Here is a 22,252-nt window from a genome sequence, read left to right on the forward strand (position 1 = left end):
GATAGGGTCTTGAGAAAAAGTTGGTGTGGTGGAACTCCCTATTAGTATGAATCAATGAGGCTTGTACCCATGATTCAGGTATTACCACCAGGACTCCCTGAGAGAAGATACAATCATGGGTTTATAGTTTTTTATTTATTTTTTTAATCATTATAAAAAGCTTGGCTGTTGTGGTCTTCTTGGCTGGTGAAAAGCAGTACGTGACCATCACAGTTCAAAGTTATAGTTTACCAGCTTTCTGGGGATTCGTTTTAGGCGACTTTTGAGTGTTTTCATTGACCATATGGCTTTCTTCAGCCAAACATAGATACCACAAATAAAGGTAAAGTTTTCGAAAGAGTCAGAAATAGAAATCACAGTAAACTTTGTCTACTTTAACTCAAAACTTATTTTCTCAGTGGAGTTTTGGTTATAGGTTAACAACGTCTGAGAGCCAAAGAAATTTAAAAGGAACACAAATTTAATAAAACCATGAGTGATTTCACAAGTAAAAAATTAAGCTGAATACAAAAAAGGAATTAGACTGAATATAAACAAGGAAACAAAAATCTAATAATGTATAACAAAGCACTTTGCAAAGTGTATACGCTACAAGCTACTACAATTATTGCTATAATTGTATTCATTCAGTTTTTTTTTTAATTGTTGGTATGTAACAGTAAAATTGACCACAGATACTTTCTCTCTGGGAAGAATTACTCCTGTTTTTTTGAGAATTTCACTTTCAGGCACTTAGTTTTAGAAATATACACCCCATAATATATCATATTTTTATTTTTATAAGTGCAAACATACATATATCTTTACATTTTGAAGTGGTTATAAAATAGATAACTAATAAGAACCTGCTGTATAAAAAAAATAAAATAAAATTCAAAAACAAATAACATTTTGAAGTGGTAGAGCAAGCTTTTTTGCTATCATCTATAGCTGCTACTGTATTTAATCCTCACCTGCATATATTCTTCAGTGACACCGCAGAAGTACTTAAAACAAACAAAGAAAAGCCAATATACAATCATCTATGATTTATCTGGTTGGAGAAATTTTTGCTTGTTTGTTTTTAAATTTACGTTATTGAAATATAGTTGATTTACAATGTGTTAATTTCTACTATACAGCAAAGTGATTCAATTATACATATATATACATTCTTTTTTTGTATTCTTTTCCATTATGGTTTATCACAGGATATTGAATATAGTTCCCTGTGCTATACAGTAGGACCTTGTTGTTTATTCATTCTGTATATAATAGTTTGCATCTGCTAACCCCAAACTCCCAGTCCATCCCTCCCCCACACCCCCTCTCTCTTGACAACCACAAGTTTGTTCTTTATGTCTGTGAGTCTATTTCTGTTTCGTAGATAAGTTCATTTGTGTCATATTTTAGATTCCACATATAAGTGATATCATATGGTATTTGTCTTCCTCTTTCTGATTTATTTCACTTAGTATGATAATCTCTAGGTCCATCCATGTTGCTGCAAATGGCATTATTTCATTCTTTTTTTATGGCTGAGTAGTATGGTTGGAGAAGTTTTTTCACACTTTAAAGTAAGGAAGACTTACCTATGATGATTATGAAAAATGCAGATTCCCAATGATTCTGATTTAGTTGATATCAATTATATATTCATTGGAACCCAGAATCTATCTTTCAAGAGCTCCCTACATGATTATGATATACTGATAGAGATATGATTTCTAGTATAAATAAAGACATAATAATAACAATAAAGTAGAAATGTGGTAGAAATGAAGGATAATAATAATTTTAAACTTAACAAAACTATAGAACTTCAAAACTATTTTACATTGCATTAAAAATATCATATTCTGAGATATTAAAAATATTTCAAAACACTATGCTTTTAAAATGTTTTAATATTGGAGTTTTGATAAACTAATGTATCGAAAATATAAAAAGTAAGAAGTACGCATAATTCCCTTCCATAATTTGATGATCTGCAGTTAGGTAAAAGTATTTCCACAGAGCCCATTTTCTTTGCAACATCAATACTTTCAGAAATTGAGGTGGCGAATAACATTCAAAATAAGTCTATGCTCTCCAATTTATTCTCCAAAAACATCCCAGTGATCTAATTACTACTAGAGATCTTCTAGGATCCATAGAACAAAAGGCGATATGCGGACGAAACCAAGTGAAATTGCCAGCAGTCGTCTGGTTTTGACCCACAAAAAATGGTGACTTCATTTAGTTCAACCTAATATCGGTAGTGGAAAATATCTAAACCACATATTGAGTCCTGAACTAGAGTCACTAACACTGGAGGCCACACTGACATTTTAAATAGGATAAGCCATGAAAAAAGGATTGATGAAGGCAAATTAGTCCTTTAGCTGCTCCAGATAAGTCTCACACCGTGAGTGAAATAGAAATGGAAATGTGAGCCTTCCTTGGAAATATAACAAAAAGGTTGTAAGACTTGCTTTGGGGTCTTTCCACGTTGTGGTCTTTTGCCTGGAATACCCTTCAGAGTGACTGGCTTCAGGTCTCTTTAAATGTCAGTGCTTCAGAGACTTTTTTACCCATCAGATTTAAAGTAAGTCCTCTCCAGCCCATTCTCTCTCACAGAACCTGTTTCTTTTCCCTCCCACCACACATCACAATTTGTGATTATATATTTGTGTCTTTGCTAATATCACAACAGTCTGTCTTCCATATGCTATTCTGAGTTCGAGGAGGACAAGAGTCATGTCTGTAGGTGCAGAATAAAAATTTGTTACATGAATTATCTAGTTAAATCTACTTCTTTTTCATTAATATACAAGCATCCAAATCCCTGTGGGTTGTTTTTTTTTTTTTTTTTCCATTTAAAGTGTTAGGGATATCCCATGTAACCAAATAAACATAATGGAAAGGTAATCTCATTTTCAAAACGTAACTTCAAATAATTAAATTACATGTAAATAACTAAGAAGGTCAAAAGAGAAATCACTTTGAAAATTGTTAACATCATACACCCAATAGTATTATTCTGGTTGGCAAGATATTTTGTCATATTCTACAAACAAGATACTTTACCATCAAAATTCAGACCTATATTAATTTTGAGGAGGTTTTTAGAAGCTTAAAAGAAGCTATCATATTTGATCAAGTAGAAAGGTAAACTTATTGGTTGGAATGGAAAAAATTAAAATTTATTGTTTATACAATTATCAATTGGTTAAAGGGTACTGATTGCCTAGCTCACCTCCTATGGGATACTGCTCTTGGAACATCCTAGAATATCGCTAAATACACAATGCTGGAGTGCATGCCAGTCATGAGATTGTAGTTCACATAGCTGCCCTCCTAAAGATTAAACAAATCAGGTATGTTGCACAGATAAAAAGAAAAACACATAAAAGAAAGAAAAAAGGAAGAAAAGAAAGGAGACTGGGAGGAAGAAAAGGAGGGAAAAAGGGAAGGAAGGCAGGCTCTAGAAATGTATTAGCAGTAAGAAAAATACATCCACAAGTAAATAATGTCACATATAATTTGCTGAGAATTATTGAACTAAGATTTCAATATCATTGAATTCAACAAGAAAAAGAATAATGATTTCAGTACAGTGAATCTGATGCTTTGTTTTTCTATTTAGGCAGATGGATTTTTTCCAAACTGTTCTAATAACTCTTGCTAACCAATTTTCATCATGGTATATTTCAGTAATCACTGTAGTTCTTCTGACATGTTTCACAATCACTCCTGCAAATGTTTATGAAAATATTTTTATTGGAGTTCTCAGAAAATCATTACCCTTTTAGAAGGATAGTGAAAAGTTGCTCTGAGCTAGATTAATATCAATTACATGGACATGATAATTTTCAAAAATCCCACCTTCAAGGTAATAAAAGTGGTTCATAGAATCCTGACCAATAGTCTTATTGCTTCTTTCTTTATGAAGATCACATTTATTAACATACTCAATTGTATCAGTTGAATAAATAGCTAATTTTGTTAACAGGTTATTCATTTACCCAAATAATAAAGGTATGAAAAAGAACACTAAGAGGAGAAGAACCTTGGAAGCTACAGCACCTGGTAATCAACATCTGTCTGTGGCTACAGGTCACCATAATCAGCACAGGGCTTTTTGCCTCCCCTGTGAACTTTGGAATACTAACACACTGAATTCTAACAGACTCTGATACAATTATTTTCTTAATTTTAAACTACAAATAATTCAGTGCCCAGGAAATAAAGTAACCCCCCACATTGTGTGTGTGTGCGAAAAGGTGGAAACAATTGATCTCTCATTCCTGATCACAGGTCACAACTTTGCCTGTGATTTCAAATTGTCTCAAAATCGTCATAGAACTCTTTCAACACCTAATGAATGTAGTGTCTACAACAACGACATTGATGTCATCTCCATCTAAGCGCTCCCTTGCCTACAGATCTGTGCTCTCTCAGTCCCCCTGCCTGGAGTGCTCATCTGTATGTAGCTAGGGCTCCTTCCTCATCTTTCAGGTCTCTGCTGAAATATTATCTTCCCACTAAGGTCTTTTCTGACCACAATAATGGAAGTTGCAAACGACCCCTACTCTCCATCTGCATTCCCAAAATTATTTTTCTCCATGGTGTTTCTTATCATTCAACTCTCTCTCTCTCTTTCTCTCTCTCTCTACTGTGTGTGTGTGTGTGTGTGTGTGTGTGTGTGTGTCTGTGTCTGTGTGTCTGTGTGTCTGTGTGTGTGTATATATATATATATATATATATATATATATATATATATACACATATATAGTGTCTTACCTGTCTCTCCTCCACTGGAATGCAAACTTCATGTAAGCAGGGATTTTTTTTGTCTGGTTGGTTCACTGCTGTTCTCCTAGTGTCTAGCAGATGTACAACTAATATTTATTGAATGTATAAATGAATGAATGGATGAAAAATGAATGAACACAAACAGCCAGCAAACAAAATTATACCCTTTGATGACAAAATATAAATGTCTGTGAAAGGTATATATCACAAGCAAGTTTGTGTTATGTTAGGGGGGCAGCAAGCAATAATACAAATGCATTTGGGGAAGACTGGTTAACACAAGTTTTTATAGAAGGAAAAAGTCTGAAAGTTACAGTTGACCACAGGCAAATTTAAATGCAGATAAAAAGCCAGAAAGAAATTTGCATTTGTTATTCATCATTCGGAATTAATCAGACCTGTGTTAGAGACTCTTTTAAGTATGAAAAAGGTCTAAAAACTAAATACCAATAACCTGCTTAATTAAGAAGTGTTATTAAACTTTAGTACTCGTGAATCAAAATTAAAGTGTTATTAGAATTTACTGAACGTTTAGTATTCTGCTAAGAAGTCTGGCTGCCACACAGCATTTGGCAATATCACAAAGATCCTACTGTGCATACACATGCAGATAGTTGGAGTTCCCACAATTTCATAGAGAATTCTTTGATTTTGCTTTTAATGAATCATCAGTTTTATTCTTGTTGTTTGGCTATACATGTCTATTACTTTTATCTTCGTCATTATCAATTTAGTATCATCTGCACAAATGCTGATACATATGTTTTTTCATAGACAGTCTTTTTGTCCTTTTAGGTTCTTTTTCTGATAATGTTCCATTAAGAGATGTGTTTTATGTATGGACACCAAGGAGGGAAAGTGGCGTTGGACGGGGGAGTGGTGTGATGAATTGGGAGACTGGGATTGACATATATACACTAATATGTATAAAATGGATAACTAATAATAACCTGCTGTATAAAAAAATAAATGAAATAAAATTCAAAAATTCAAAAAAAAAAGAGATGTGTTTTAAAAACATGAACCAGTGTTCATCTAAAAACACCATTAAGAGAATGAAAAGGCCACCCACAGAGAGGGAAAAGATATTAACACATATACCCAAGAAAGGACCCATATCTTCAGAATATATAAAGACTTCCTATAAATAAATAAGAAAAATATTGGCAACCCAGTAGAAAAATAGCCAAAAGACTTGTACAGACACTTCAAAAAAAGGATATCTAAAAGTCCAACAAACATGCGGAGAAGTGTTCAGTTTTATTTGTCATCCAAGAAGTGAACATTAGAACCACAATGTGGTACTGCTACACACACACCAGAATGGCTAAAATAAAAAAGGCTTTAATATCAAGTGTTGGCAAGAATGTGGAGCAATCAGAACTCTCATACACTGCTGGTGAGTGTAAATTTGTATAACTTTGGAAAACTGTTTGGCAGTATCCATTAAAGCTGAACATATGCATACCCATGACTTAGCAAGTCCACTCCTTGGCATAAACCCAGTAGAAATAGATTCAATAAAGTCCTAATATCTCAATAACCAGAGCAGATATATACATACCTAACCACCCCACAGTGTGCATGTTCAAGTGACACTTCGTGATTATCATCAAATGTTTTTTTCCCCTCTACTGGAAAGTGGAGTAGGTAGGTCTTTCACTCTGCCTATGTGGTAAAAGAGCTACTTATTGAGGCTACAAATGAAAAGGCTGTGGGTAACTCCAGGGCCCACTTCATGGGTATGCAACCCATACCCTCACATACTCACTTAGAAGGGCCCTGAACTTGATTTAATGCTCTCCTGTCACCATCTTGAATGTCTTCATAATTTTTAAACAAGGGGCTCATATTTTCACTTTGTGCTGGGCCCTGCAAACTATGTGATAGTCCTGGGTAACTCATTTACCTTTTTTAAGTATATGAAGTGGTCTCCATAGTAGAAATTAAGAAGCAAGAAACTTATATTTTGGTAGGAGAGACTTTGTTTAGAAATAATAAAGGCCCAGCAGTTCAGTAAAATAGTGCCTTACATATGGACACTAAAATAGATGCCCCAAAACGAATTGATTTTTTAAAAATGGCAATTTTGAGACTGAAGAGAATAATTATTAGGTAGTTTTTGTGAAAAGATAAGTAATCAAGCCAAACAATATGGCATATGCCTCCTACCTGCACAATTCTAGGATATGTTTCAGTACCTTCCCATTAATTTATCTCAGCACATCAGAAAAACATCTTTACAGAAAATATTCCCTTAGGAATGTTGAAAACATGAGTTAAGAGTGTGAATTAGTTCGAAAGCATGAGATTTCTTCATTCATCCATCCATCCATCCTCTAATCATACATTCATTCTTCCACCCATCTATCCACTCATCCCATTGGCAACAAAAGGAATACAGACATAAATCAGACCTGGATTCCATCTGAAAAGAGATACAGCATATCTGTAAGCAAACATCAGATACGACAGCACATATATTCTAAAAGATATTTATTGTTCAGGAAATTCAGAAGAAAGCAATTACTTCAGGGTGGGGAAAATCAGAAATGTCTTTATAGAAAACATCTCTATATTGGGATTTGAAAGCTAGATAGGATTTGGATGTGCATAGAAGTTTGAAATATATTTGTCGCTTGTTCTTTCTACAATACCTAACTCAAGTATCAGCTGTTCTAGAAAATGTTTTCGTCATTTTTTTCTACCCATTATAGGTAGACTGAGTCTCACAGTTAACTATTAAATGGGATAATTTTAAGGACAAAAAATAAAGAGCTTGTACCTACACATCAAGAATCCAATAAAATGTAATATGCTTAATAGTAATCCAGTAAAAATAAAAATTCAATAAATGTCAGTTACTTAACTGAGACCTTCCCCCAAGGTCTTCTTTGGCTTTGAAGTATAGCGTAGTGAATTGTTCAGAACACAGACTCTAGAATTTCAGGTCTGCCTGGGTTTGAACTCCAGCTCCAATTCTTACCAGCTATAAAACAGGGGTAAGTTACTTAACCTCACATTTCTTCACCTATAAAATGGGGATCATAATATACTCTTTCATACAGGGTATTGTGAGGATTATATGAGTTAATACATTCAAATGATATATATAATTTTTATTATTATGCTATTTTTCCAGAAACTGTAGTCAGTATTTTATGCATAGTTTATGAATTGTCTAATTTTAGGGACATTGGTAATGATCCTGGCCTTAAAAATCACCTTTTCTTATTCACTTCTTGTTGCCTTAATATCCACCATCATAGACCCATTTCTTTGCTTTAAATCTTGTATGTCTCTTAAAATTAAATTTACAGTTTAAGCTTGAGGGAAGGGATTATGTTTGATTTGTCTTTATGCTTCTCTACCTTCTCCAATTCCTATCATATTTTCCCTACCCTTGCCCCTTATAGACAACCTTAAACAAAATAGCTAGAGTGATCCTATTAAAATGGTGCTTACTGGCTGCCATTGTGAGTCAAAACATCCCAAAACTTAGTGACTTAAAACAACAATGATTTATTATTTCTCCTGATTCTGTGGGTTGGCTGGGCTGTTCCTCTGATAGTTTCATCTGGGCTTACTCCTGCAGCTGCATTCAGCTGGAGACTTCCAGTTGGGCTGGAAGATCCAAGACAGCCTTACTCACAGGTCTGAGGGTTGGTATAGCTGTTGGTTAGGGAACTTCAGTTTTCCACACAGCCTTTCATTCTCCAGTAGTCTGGGCTAGCTAGACCACACATGTTGATGAAAGGCGATACAAAATAATGCAGCCATGTTTTTCAATCGATCACAGTCTACCCTCTGAGTACAATTATTTCCATTCCTCACACATGCAAAAAAATTGCTCACTCCTCTCCTCTAACTCTCATCCCATTACTACAGCATCAGGCTCAAACTCCACTATCCCACAATCTGCACCTGGTCCAGATATACATATGACCCCTTAGCTGCATTCCTTGTGATCCAGAGATCTGTTTACTAAAAAGACAAGTTATTCAAATTATTAAGACATCTGTTTCTCATACAGTGGTGAGCTAGAGACAGGAGCACTGCATTAGACACTCCTCTTCATTGAGGAGAATAACAGAAATCACACAGCAGTCCTCATGCGTAGCAATCCTGAAATATAGCTGAGCACATACCTCTAGTTCCCAATGGAAACTGACAGATCCAAGATGGCCTCTGGGATGCCTTGGCTCTCCCTCATGTGGCTTCTCATCCTCTAAGACTTTAGACTGGCTTCAGTACATGGTGATCTCAAGGTAGCAACCAAAGTGAGCAAAAGTAAAAGCTGCCTCTTGAGATTACCTTTGACAACAAATAATATAATTTGCCAAATTCTATTGGTCAAGCAAGTCATGTAGCCAGCCCAGCTTCAAGGGTGAAGATAGAGAGATTGTGTTGATTTTCTCTCAGATCTCAACTCACTCTTCTATACTCCAGTTTGTGGTGATAGAGCTGGGTTACAGCAGATGATGATATTAGATTTGGTCAGTAGGGGAGAGAGGTTCCTAGGGGGAGACTGAAAAGTCAGAGGAAGAAGGAACTTGCTTCTCCCCATTTGGTTAAAAGCACAAGTCCTCCCAATGGCCACAATGGTCTCCTTGCTGTTCTTTGAATATGCTAGTTGTACTCCTGTCTCAGAAACTTTGTTTGCTCTTCCACATGACCAGAAGAGTCTTCCCCCAGACTTCTAGAGAGCTCACTTCCTACCTCCCCACGTCATCGCTCAAATGTCACTTTCTCATCAAGGCATTCCTTGAATACTTTATTTAAAACTGAGTGAATCTCAACCAAAATCTGGTACTCCTTATCCTCTTTCTTCTTGCGTTTTTTCTATAGCATTATAATCAATATACTATAGCATTCAATATACTTTACAGTTTATTTATTGCCTATCTCCACTTCACCTGACCCTAAAATTTAAGTTCCAAGAGGGCAATATATTTTAACTGTTCTGTTCCGTGTTATTGTACCCAAAATCTAGAGAAGTGCTTGGCATATAATAGATTCTCAATAAATTCATAAATATGTGTCCATTAGGTTTGCTGAAGTAAGATTACTTTGTAGTACATTAAGTCATAAACATTGGAGCATAAATGAGTTTATAAGATCTTTTTCTTAAGACAAGTCAAAGAAGTGAAATAGAGAAGAAATTAAAATATTAAGAATGTGAAGTGATGGAGGGAAAAAGGGAGCCCCAGAAGAGCTTGGGGAAAGGGGTAGTAAATACAGAAAAACTGATCAGCTGTGATCTAATTTGCAAAGCTAGGATGGAGGAGATAGGGAAAGCATCTTGGAGTAGAGGAAAGAACACCAAATTTGGAGTAAACTGTAGACTATCCCAGCTTTTTTTCCCCCAACTTTGCTGCTTATTATAAATATATTTCTGGGGAAATTATTTAACCTCTCTTGCTTTCAGGTTCTACATTTCTGAATTAAGGAAAATCATTTCTTGTTGTTTCCCTCAGAGGGTTGATGTGAAAATCAAATGAGATCATGTATGTACATGTACAAATGTTAAAAATGCAGACTGATGATAATGATGACGATGATGTGACCTCTAATAGATGTGACTAGGAGAGCCAGAAAGGCAGGATATGCCAAAGGAGTCCCTGGCAAGCCCTCTGCCAAGAAGAATTGAGGCATAGCCATCTTCAGCTTCAGGATTACTGGCTCTTCATCTGGAATGCAATTAGAATGATTGGTTTTAAAATCTGTTATATATTTTGTATGTGTGTGCCATGCCCTTCCCATCAAGTTGGAATTCAACTGTAGTCATGTACCCTATTTAATTAATTTTATTTTACTTCACATATTTGGAATTAGGGGCTCAGGAATGTCATATGTAAATGTATGCAAAACAGCATGCAAATTGGTATTGAGAGCCAAAAGCCCAGATTTTTTTTTAAAACAGGAATATATCATTAGGGGAAAAAAAGGTTCTTCTCACAGGCCTACTGTGCTGTAGCTCTTTAAAAGAGTTTTCATTGTTTAATCAGAACTTCTGGCTACAAACGATACCAATACAACTTTATATAATATTTCATGTTGGAGAAGCTCGCAAAAATTAGCAACTTTGGTGTATTTGACCTAGTTCTCCTTATTGAACAAACATATTTCTGTACCTTTAAGAATTTAGCTGGAGAAGTCGGGGATGGATGGTTAGGAAATGGAAATAGGAGGTGAAGTGGCTACTGTCCTTCACACCTGACATGCCATATGTCAAGCCACTACTTCACAAATTTCTGTGAGATGAAATGAGAAAGGCTTTTTGTTTATTTTCCTAATTAAATGAGGTCTAGCAGGAGAGATATCAAATCAGTGGGCTTTTCTGTCCCATTTTAAATAAATGATTTATCTTATAGTTAAACCTAGAGTAATTCTATAAAGGCTCTCAATCTCTGAAAATTGTGAAGAATCTGTAATCCTAACTTGCTTTATACAAGCTAAACTAGTATTTGGAGTATATTGTAATAAATGATCCATTCTCACAAATTTCAAATTAGTGCAGGTTTTTGGTACAGGACACACAAAAAACTGAATATAATCATAGATGTAAAAGGAAAGAAATGCCTGAATTCAGAAAAGTCCTTTAAGATGACACATCTTTATCATTATTTTTTTGCCATACTAAATCCTTTTGTGTTCTGCTTACTAGTAAAAGAGGGTTTGTATATCTACTCTAATGATATACATTAGAGTAGGTTTCAATATGCTTTTGAAAATTTGTCAAATTACAAAAAACTGGCTTCACATAGCATTTCATAATTTCCCTCATCAAATCCTAAAGACTATATTAAAACATCTGTTTTTGGAATATCTTGCTGACAGTAGAATGTTATACCCCCAGGGGAGTATCCTAATTTTGCATAAAATTTGCATACTCATAAATAAGTTAACATTGGGGGGACAAGTATATCATCTGCAAACAATGCAAGTATTTTCCATATATCCTTTTTATAACTGGATTAGAGCAGAGAAAGACAGATTTTTTGAAAAATTATTTTTTTCTCATTCAATCACATTTTAAATGAGACTATGAATTCTTTATAAAGATTTTTCCCTCCCAATATTCTTTATCCTGCCCTCAGAAATGCAAGGTAGCACAAATTGATTCAATATTCAGAAATGAAATATATTGCAGCTGTGTGCAAATAATATTTAAAGTGTGGCATATATGATAAACTAAAAAATGGAATTTTATAGTTACATATGCATACCCTGGATTATAAGACGTATGAAGACATATGGAGTAAGGTAGATGTCTATCTTTTTCTCTTATTCTGGCACAAAACAACTTTATACTTAATGCAATCTTGGTAATTTACACACTCTAGTCAAGTACCTAGAAGTGCATTATGATTTTTTTATTTAATTAACTGTATGCTCTCAACCCTTTGAGTTTGAAAGGAAACTAACCTTCTCCAAGGTTTATTCTGGTCTCACACTAGCCTGGGGAATAATGGAGCACAATGCAAAAATTACTCCATATAGACAACTGTCAAATCTGTTTGCTACAGAGTCAGCATTATTACATTATTAATGTAGTACATTATTACATTATTACAGAAGACTATTACTCCAATATAATGACTAGGAACTAGCTCTCTGATTCCCATTAATGCCCAGTTCCACATACTAGGCCAGTGAGAATACAGTAGGTAAGGTTTTGAACCAGTGAGGTTTCAGGAAAGACAGAAGGTGCCTTCACCCAAATTACCTTATACCAACCACTGGATAGTACACAGAGTTACACAGCTAGAACTGTATCTTTTATTTAAGATTCTAACTGTTGTGCAAATAAAAATATTTGGGGGAGGGGCTAACACAAAAAGGTATTATCTGTTATTTATAACTTAATGAATGGGCTCTTAACCTGGGACTCCTGTACCATAGACAAGATTTAGAGAAATAGTAAGCCTTCTTAAACTATATGCAAATTTTTGTTTAAATGCATTTGGGTGAATATTTGGAGGAGAAGGACTCATAGATTTCTGACATATTCTCCAGGGAGTTCACACATGCACACACACACGCACACACAGGAACCAACACTTCAGTGTGAAGTCTTTGAGAACTAGATTGGACAGGGGTCTGGAAAGAAAGACTATAAGGTGCCTGGCAACTAAGCAAGATATCAGGAGTCAAAGTTTACAGAACTCTGATAGACAAAGAAAGAGGGCACATAAAAAAGATACTGAATCCATAGGACCAACTTAATTGGCTTCAAAATTTTACTCAATCCAGGCAGAGGCAACATGAATTTACTGGGTCAACTTGCATTCCCAAACAATGGTATTTACCAATACTCTTTTTCTATTTCCATTTTTTAAAAATCTTTCTCCAGAATATTGTAAACACCACTTTAGAAGATCTATATTGGCTCAACCAGAACAATGATTCTGTCAATACCAAGAATTGAGCCTTAAAGGACTGAATCCAGGGCAGTATATATTATCTTTATTAATTAGGATATTTTCCATTGCTTATATCAGAAAACTCAACCCCAAAAAGGAATGTTACAGTATTATTTGAATGAAAAGTCCATCAATAGCATCAGACAATAAGCCTTGATCCAGCATGAAAAATGATGTGACCAGAAACCTGTTTCTCTATTTGTCTCCTCTATCCCATCAGGTCTGTTTATGGCTGCTGCAGCAACCAAAACTGTGTCTCCTTGTTCAGCTCCATCAAGATCTGATTCAGAATAACCAGCAAAATACTTGAGATTAATGGATTGGGTAAGTTATGTCCATCTTGGAATCATTGTAGAGAGAAGGGTAAAATATGCTAATTAACTTCACAAAAGGAACTTGGAATGGAATTGATCTGATCCAAGTGTGTAGTTGAGAATAAGGGGAGAATGATCTGTCAAAGTTAAGCATGTGGTATTTTTACCAGAAAAAAAAAAAAGAGAGAGAGAGAGATAGAGAGACAGAAAGAGAGAGAGAGAGAGAGAGAGAGAGAGAAATATACCAGCTATCCAAAACAAAAACAAACAAAAAAAATCCCAACAAATTTCTAAGAAAATATCCAAGAAAGAAATGAAAGAACACCTCTTAACCAAAGTGTGTTGATGTTCGTAGTCAGAAAAACATCAGGTTCAAACTGAAGAAACAGGGAATTAACCAGATGATAATGTTAAGATCTAGGAACTGGATGGGAGATGGATGGGAGCAAGTCAGCAGGAGAACAAGCAACTTTCTGGGCAATAGCTATGAACCATATCAGAACTGTTTTGGTTTATGATCAGAAGGTATTTGCTGTGTGGTGGGTGAAGGCAGGTTAAAGGTACAGAATCAGGAATTCATTACCTATATCTCTCCATAAGAAATTCCTATTCCCAACATCATCAGGTTTGTACTTCATTTAATCCTTCCTTTATCGACAGCCTGGCATCAGCAGGAGTGAGTAGTGAACTTAGACTCCTCTCCATTCATTCTTTCTTGCCTTGTAATTCCTTTATTTCAAGGTCAGTTTCCCCCAATCTCTCCTCATGGAAGAGGTAACTACTTTGGGACAGTGGGGGGTTTTTTCTAGAAGTATCTACCAAGAATTGTGAAGGGTCTGAGATTTTACTGTACTAGCAATCTAGCCTACTACAGTTTCATGAATGCTAGCAAAAGCGTCCTGGGTCAAAGATGAAGGATTTGTTATTACACTCGCAATAACAGCAGTGGTCATAGAACTATTATTTGTGCTGAGCCCCAGTTTCCAACAGCAGGGCCACAGAAAAAGGGTCAGATGATATCTGCATGTGCAGTGGGTTGCATTACAGAGAGGAACTCTGAGCTCAGAAAACCCAAATCTTTTACACGGGACAGTAAGCATGTATGCCCACTGCTTTGGAGGAAAATGTTATCTTATTTTCCGAGGCTATTCACTATGGAAACATTCTTTAAATAATAGTTCAGAACAAAAGCAGTCAGTTCCTCTGACCACAAGAGGTGAAGAAACATGAGAGAACCAAGAAGAATTTTCTCCCAATAATATCCAACTCCATTCTTCTAAGCAGTGAGTGTACCAAAAATTTTTTTCTAAGAGCCACAGACACCATTCAAGTTTCTGAGTGTTTGACAATCAACTTAGAAATAGAAATAAGAATGGAGTGGAAAATAAGACAGGATAGCTAGAATTATTGGGAAATTTCCTAGATCCTGTTGTTAAAATGCAAATAAATATCTCCAGAGGAATGTCATTATAAGAGCTATTAGCTTATAAACAACTATTGTAGATATTAAATAAGTGTTCTGAATTTGCGAAGCATTTTTACAGTTACTGGTTTATTCTACCTATACAACAACGCTGCACAGCAGGCATATATGCCATTTAACAGCAGAATAAAACTGAGACACAGAGAGGTTAAAGCAACTTGTTCAAATATAACCACAGGAGTTATATTTGAACCACATGAGTTATATTTGAATCATTCAATTAAATAGTAACATCATTAGTACATAGCAATCACATTTGCCCCAGAATTACAAATATTTATATATCATTCAACCCTTAATAGATAAACATAAAACTATAAAAAATAATAGGTAAAACTTGAGTGTTAGATATAATTTTGTGAGGTTTTGGGGGGTTGTATTACAATAGCACTGCTTCAGAGTAGTATAAAATATTCAAGTGATGGACCCTAGAGTTGTTATTCTGGAGTATATTTCCTGTTTGATAAGAATATCCACAATGTTCTTGTTTAAATTCCCCAATAACTTTAGAAAAGATTACTGATATAAGCATTATTTTTCATAAGGGTGCTTCAAACTCCCCCAATTAGAGACATTTTTTCAGTGAAGTAACATCTACTAATCTGCCAAATTGAAATCACTTTACAAATGAGGAGACTAATTCTGTTTTTATCATTTAACTATAGGATATTAATCATCTGATGAAACAGAAAGATTTAACAAAATGAGCATGTTCAAACCATTTGGCAAATATCTGCTAATGAGAGCAGATAAAAACTCTTCGGTGGAGGTGGCGAGATGATTTTTTTTAACCTGAAACAAAAGCCAATCACAAAATGTGTTGTAGTTTCTCTTTATACCTGTAATACAGTAGGCAGATCGTCAAAAAGATTAAAGACAATGTCGGCCATGACTTCTTTCAGCTTTGAGTGTGGCAACGTGTATTATTTGGCATAATGATGACACAGATCTGCATGTGTATGTCTTCAATAATTCATGTTGCAGCTTGTCTCACTGTGGGGACAGATGTCAGTGAAACCAGTGACAGCCGATCATGCTGATCCCACAGTGACACTGAACCTTGAGTACATGCCCACCAAGTCTGATTGGAGTGAGTAAAATATGGGCCAGCAAGTTTGGGTGTAGCTATTCATTTTGTAGCTACATGAATGTACATATTTTTATGTATGTATGTATAAAAAAAATCTTACTTCCATATAATTTCCTAAAGATTTGGAAATCTTTATAATTTGGACTAGTTATATGTGGAAACATTCCTACATTTGAATGTCGTATATATTAGATCATTTAAAATATACAGAGAAAATGTTACTGACAAAATTAATTATTTATTGTTATGTATAGAAATGTATATCTCTCCTACAGCTGATGTATAGAATTACCAATCTTTTTCTTTTTTTTAATAACAAATCCAATCAATTTTATTTTTATTTATTTATTTATTTTAATAAATTTATTTATTTATTTATTTTTGGCTGCTTTGGGTCTTTGCTATGTGCGGGCTTTCTCTAGTTGCAGCAAGCAGGGCCCACTCCCCATTGAGATGTGTGGGCCTCTCATTGCAGTGGCTTCTCTTGTTGCGGAACATGGGCTCTAGGCACGCAGGTTTCAGTAGTTGTGGTGTGTGGGCTCAGTAGTTGTGGCTCACAGGCTCTAGAACACAGGCTCAGTAGTTGTGGCGCACGGGCTTAGCTGCTCGGTGGCATGTGGGATCTTCCCGGACCGGGGCTCGAACCTGTGTCCCCTGAATTGGCCGGCAGATTCCTAACCACTGCGCCACCAGGGAAGTCCCTAGAATTACCAGTCTTAATTAATCTTTCATTACTAATTCATGTATAGAATAAATTAATGTCACACATCCAGAAGATTAAACAAGCCTGATGTTTTGTTCTCAAAGACTTATCTTTGTTTCTTACAATGATTAGTATTTTCTTTTAACATTTGGCAGTAATCAAACAACTATCCTAGATACTCTAAGAAAAGTATAAATGTATATCTGTCAGTATCTATGAACATTAATTAGAATATAAAATATAGAACATTGGTTAGAATATAGAAACAGTCTCCCTGCCCAAAGTTAGTCTAATCCTAATGTCTTAACCCATAACAAGTTTCATAGCAAGGGACTAGAATAAGAGATGTAGCTGGAGCTGTGCAAGTCTATTGTTTTTACTAGTAGCAATAGTAGCTTGACATACTTACCTTCCATTTGTGCATAAAGAAATACAGAGCAAGCAGTTCCAAAGCCTTTTAAAAGTCAAAATATTGTGTCATATTTTTAGATCCCAAGATGAGCTCCATTTATCCATTTCTTGAATAACATTAGGGAAAAATGTCAAGCTCTACTTACAACCTGCAGAATCTTTGATTAACAACTAGAGAATACCATGTGTACGTTTGTATGTGTGGATAAATACGGGTGTGTGTGTATATATATTACATTTTGAAATATTCAACAAAACAAAACATTCATCTTTATGTTTTTTTGAGTAACACAATATGTTCTGCAATTTTTGACTTGCTCTTAGACATATCACTTAGCTTTTAGAGTCATTATTCTTGGTAATTTTATTGTTTCAGAGAAGTTCCTGGCTTATTCCTAGTGACTTCTCTGATCTGTCCTCTCCCCTCTAAGATCAGTACATTTAGGAAAAGGCATTGACTTTTCATCATGCCAGGATTAGACTATTTTCAAGATACACTTGAGTCAGGGAATGTCGTCATTTCTACCATGCATAGTGTTGCCTAACAGTGGGTACCATTTTTCTTTGGAGGTGCATTTACATAAACATTTCTAATCACAGCTCTGTAAAGAGACACGGTATGATAATTCATGACTTTTAGGTAATATGTCATATGAATCTTAACATATGGCATTACACTCTACAGTGGCAATCTTGGCTTCCAAAGGGACCTGGAAAACATCCAGTGAGATGAGAATAAGCCAAACTTGATAGAAAACCATATCGATGCTAATCCAGGTTTACACCTTTCATTCAGACTCAGAACTCTCCAGCAGATGGTTCAGTGTTGAAGCACTAATGTTAGCAAAATGTCAAAACTATTTTGCTAGACTCCCCAATTGTTCATACAGAGTATTTTTCAAGAGCTGGATATCAAAACAGTATTAATGAATGGTAGCACTAAGGTCTCTGATCTCAAGTCCAGGGTTTTGGTTTCAATTTCCAAAGATAATCTGGCTTTGCTCCCTTGGAATATAGCCAGTCAGCTTTTACAAAGAAAATCAAATTTTAGAAGTTTCTTCCCTGATTCTTTAGCCAACAGTGGCATAATCAAAGAAGACAAAGGAATGCAGACCATTTGGCAGATAGCATTATTAGTGCTGCTATATCAATTTAATCATCCAAACAAATGTCATGAAATAGAGGCTCTGAATCAAAATGTCTTATTCTAGGATTTGTGGACATAGAGAAAAAAAAACAAATGGGCTTCAGAGAGTCCATAAAGCATCTGAATTTAGAGGCGAATATGGATGTGGGTGTTCCTATGCAGACTTTTCAGTGTGCACACATATTTACTGAATATGCAACGTGCATGAATGAATAGGTGTAACACTCATACTAGGATCAGCAATGGTTTCAGTATGTTACAGAAAGTCAGAATTACATTTATAAAACGAGAATAAATATGTTTGCCTCTAGACAAAAGCATATTCAAGCACTAATTGATCACTTAATGCCTATTAGGATATATGCTGTCTTTAATATATCTTTTTCTAATATTATAAAGTGTCTTATGAAGTAGGAATTAAGAGCCCTGTTTTGCAGAAATCTAACCACAAATGTCTCAGAGAGAGGTTTATCTGGACCCTCCCAACGGGTAGCCTGGAATTAGCTTTCCTGACTCCAAATTCCACTCCTTTTATTTTACATCACTTTTGCTCCTTTAATAATGGTTTCTACCTTAGTGTAAACAGACTACAATCCCGACAGCCAAAGATAGCATCTATGATAACACAAGAAGGCAGATGAATGGATAAAAAAGTTGTGGGGTGTGTGTGTGTGTATATATATATACACACACACAATAGAATATTAGCCATAAAAAAGAATGAAATCTTGCAATTTGCAGCAACATGAATGTACCTGGAGGGTATTATGCTTAGTGAAATAAGTTAAGACAGAGAAAGACAAATACTGTATGTTTTCACTTACATGTGGAATCTAAAAAGCAAAACAAATGAACAAACATAACAATACAGAAACTGACTCACAGAGAACATAGTAGTGGTTGCCAGAGGGAAGGGCAGCGGGGGATGGGAGAAATAGGTGAAGGGGGTTAAGAGGCACAAACTACCAGTTAGATAATAAATAAGTCACAGGGAAGTAATGTACAGCACAGGCAATATAGTCAATAGCATTGGGGTCACTTTGTATGATGCGTGATCTGTAAAAATATTAAATCACTCTTGTACAACTGAAACTAATATAATGTTGTAAGTCAACTCTACTTCAATTTTTTACAAAAAGACATACGAGTAGGAGACCACTTTCAGGTAACATTGCTTCTCTCAGAATTTCTTTATGGAAGTCTAGAGTATATCGCTATTATTATCTTCAAGATGTATTTTCCTTTGCAAACTTCTTGTAGCAGCCACTATAGTATTAAATCAATCGGCATAAATTGATAAAACAGCAATGAGACTTCCCATCACATCTGTTTGAGTCCTGACCATTAGCCCAAGGCAAAGCACGTGGGCACTCCACCTGGGGGCCAGTTCATACCAGGACAGCTATTTGTCATGTTCTTCCGTGAATGTGCTTCTGGTAGTGAGGCCACTGGTAGAAAGATTCATGTTTAGCCCCTAAGAGGCTAGGCCAGATCAGAACTGAATAATGATCAGTAAAAATGGACCTGAGAGATTTAAGACAGCTGAAAAGATATGCCATGCTCAAATTAGGTCAAGCCATTCAGGACTAACCCTGTAAAGAGGACCTGAATCAGTAGGTGCCACTGGTATGTCATCGCTTATAGGATTGTCAGGTTGGACTAAATAACATTGTTCCAATGATATAACTCTTTAGAAAGTGACTGCTTATAGGTTTTCCTCACTTCCAAACCCTAATTTTGCTCTTCTCACTATGTCTTTTATGATTAACCATGGTTTTATTTTCATTTTTGCTCACTATCAATTTCATTGCTGAAGACTGTCCATATTTCTTTAATGTGGTGACAAGAATTCTTTGCTGAAGCTAAAAAAAAAACCACAAAAAAAACAAACAAGAATGAAACAAGCTAAGAGAATAACACTGTATTCCATTTTTCCATTTAAAATATGTTACAAAACAGCTTTCAGTTTAAAAAATTTTGACAGTATATATCCAATTTTTCAACTAACAGATGCACATACATAAAATTATATGATTGAAATTCAGTGTCAGGGGCTTTAGTCATTTAGTTTGGGCAAATTCAACGTACTGGTTCATAATATAACTCTTGAAATATCTATTTAATAATGAGAGAGTGGAGTTCCTATGAAATAGTGATATGGAAGTGCATTTAAAAAGTGTATTTATAGTGCATTTAAAAAGGATATTTTTTGTGAATATTTTAAAAAAGAAATTACTATGTTTTATTTTTAAATGAAAAGTGATTTTCATTTTTTTTTTTTAAGAAATCAATTCATAAGGAGATTGAGTGAGCAATACGTGGTTATTCAATGAAAGAAGAAACCAAGCCATGTCTTTGGACTCCTAGTTCAGAGTTCTTCGTGATAACTTGCAAACACCTGCTTATATTAGCTTAGACTTTCTCGCTTGTGTAATGACAATAAAGTGAATGACATCTGTTTTATTCCGTTCAGGCTGCTATAACAGAATAACATAGGATGGGTGGCTCAAACAGCAAACATTTATTTCTCACAGTTCTGCAGGCTGAGAAGTCTAAAATCAATGTGCCAGCAGATTCAGTATCTGGTGAGGGTCATCTTTTTGGTTTGCGGAGAGCTGCCTCCTCACTGTGTCCTCACGTGGTAGAGAGAGAGAGAGAAAGAGAGAGAGAGAGAGAGAGAGAGAGAGGTTTCTCTGCTCTCTTCTTATAAGGACACTAATTCCATCATGAGGATTCTACCCTCATTCTCTCATCAAACCTAGTTACTTCCCGAAGGCCTCACCTCCAAATACCATCATACTGGAGGTTAGGGTTTTGTGGGGAGACATTTAGTCCATAGCAGTAAAGTGAATGTCATCTAATATATTGTTCTCCAGACAGTACCAAATATATGTCTAAAATATTTTCAAAGTAGAGGTGGGTTATGATAATTCTAGGATGGAAATGCAATCCTCCTACAGGGAAACATAGGCTATCCATTGCTCTTACAAATTTAGTGGGATAATTGAGTGTGCGCCACAGAAGCCAAAGACTTTTATCCTTTAATTGACAGAAATACCATATATATCATTTATATAATAACTAAGATCATCCCAAAAGACAGCAATTTGGGAAATCCAGATTCCTTCAGTATAGTGCAGTAATGAGGCACCCAGAATCAGATGAGCTGGGTCTGAGCTTCATTATCTGAGCTCCAACACTGACTGGGTAACCTTAGGCAAATTACTTGGTCTTTCTCTGTCCAGTTCAGCAATCTATAAAACAGAGATAATCACAGGATTTATCTCCAGAGTAAGGATTATATGAGATAACCAAGTAAAGAGCTTAGCACAGCGACAGTGGTAAGTGCTCAATAGATGCTACTATGTATTGCTATTTAGATATGGTGATTCCGTCTAACCCAGGAGGCTCGATTTTTAAAATGTGCCAGGGTTAGCTAAGATTCCAGTATCTTGACTGGTAGCAGGCATTGTTATTTTTAAGGATCCGTTGACCTTAGGGAAATGTGTTTTCCTTACAGACCCAATACAACCACTAACAAATATTACACATGTAATATTTTAAAAGAAAATATATTTTACCTTTAGCTGGACCTTTTGTTCAAGACAAGACTCTTATCAGAAACAATAGCTTTGTTATAAGACATTTTATTCTAGGAATGGTGGTTTTGAATATTCAGTAGGGCTCCAGGCTAGTGATTTTGTGGTTAGGTTTCCTATCTTCCAGGAAGCCCTTGACAAAGGTCACAAACAATTTGCTCGTTCCTCTTATTAAAATAAAGATGGAAAGCATTGATGATAGCTCTGCCCAGCAGCTAACTTCATCATCTGTAGCGGTTTCAACATATGCTTGTGAGATAATGAAAAGTATAGCATTAAACACAGTGGCAGATTGAATCTTGT

Source organism: Balaenoptera musculus, chromosome 5 (genome assembly GCF_009873245.2).
Source record: "Balaenoptera musculus isolate JJ_BM4_2016_0621 chromosome 5, mBalMus1.pri.v3, whole genome shotgun sequence".
In the NCBI taxonomy this organism is placed as follows: Eukaryota; Metazoa; Chordata; class Mammalia; order Artiodactyla; family Balaenopteridae; genus Balaenoptera; species Balaenoptera musculus.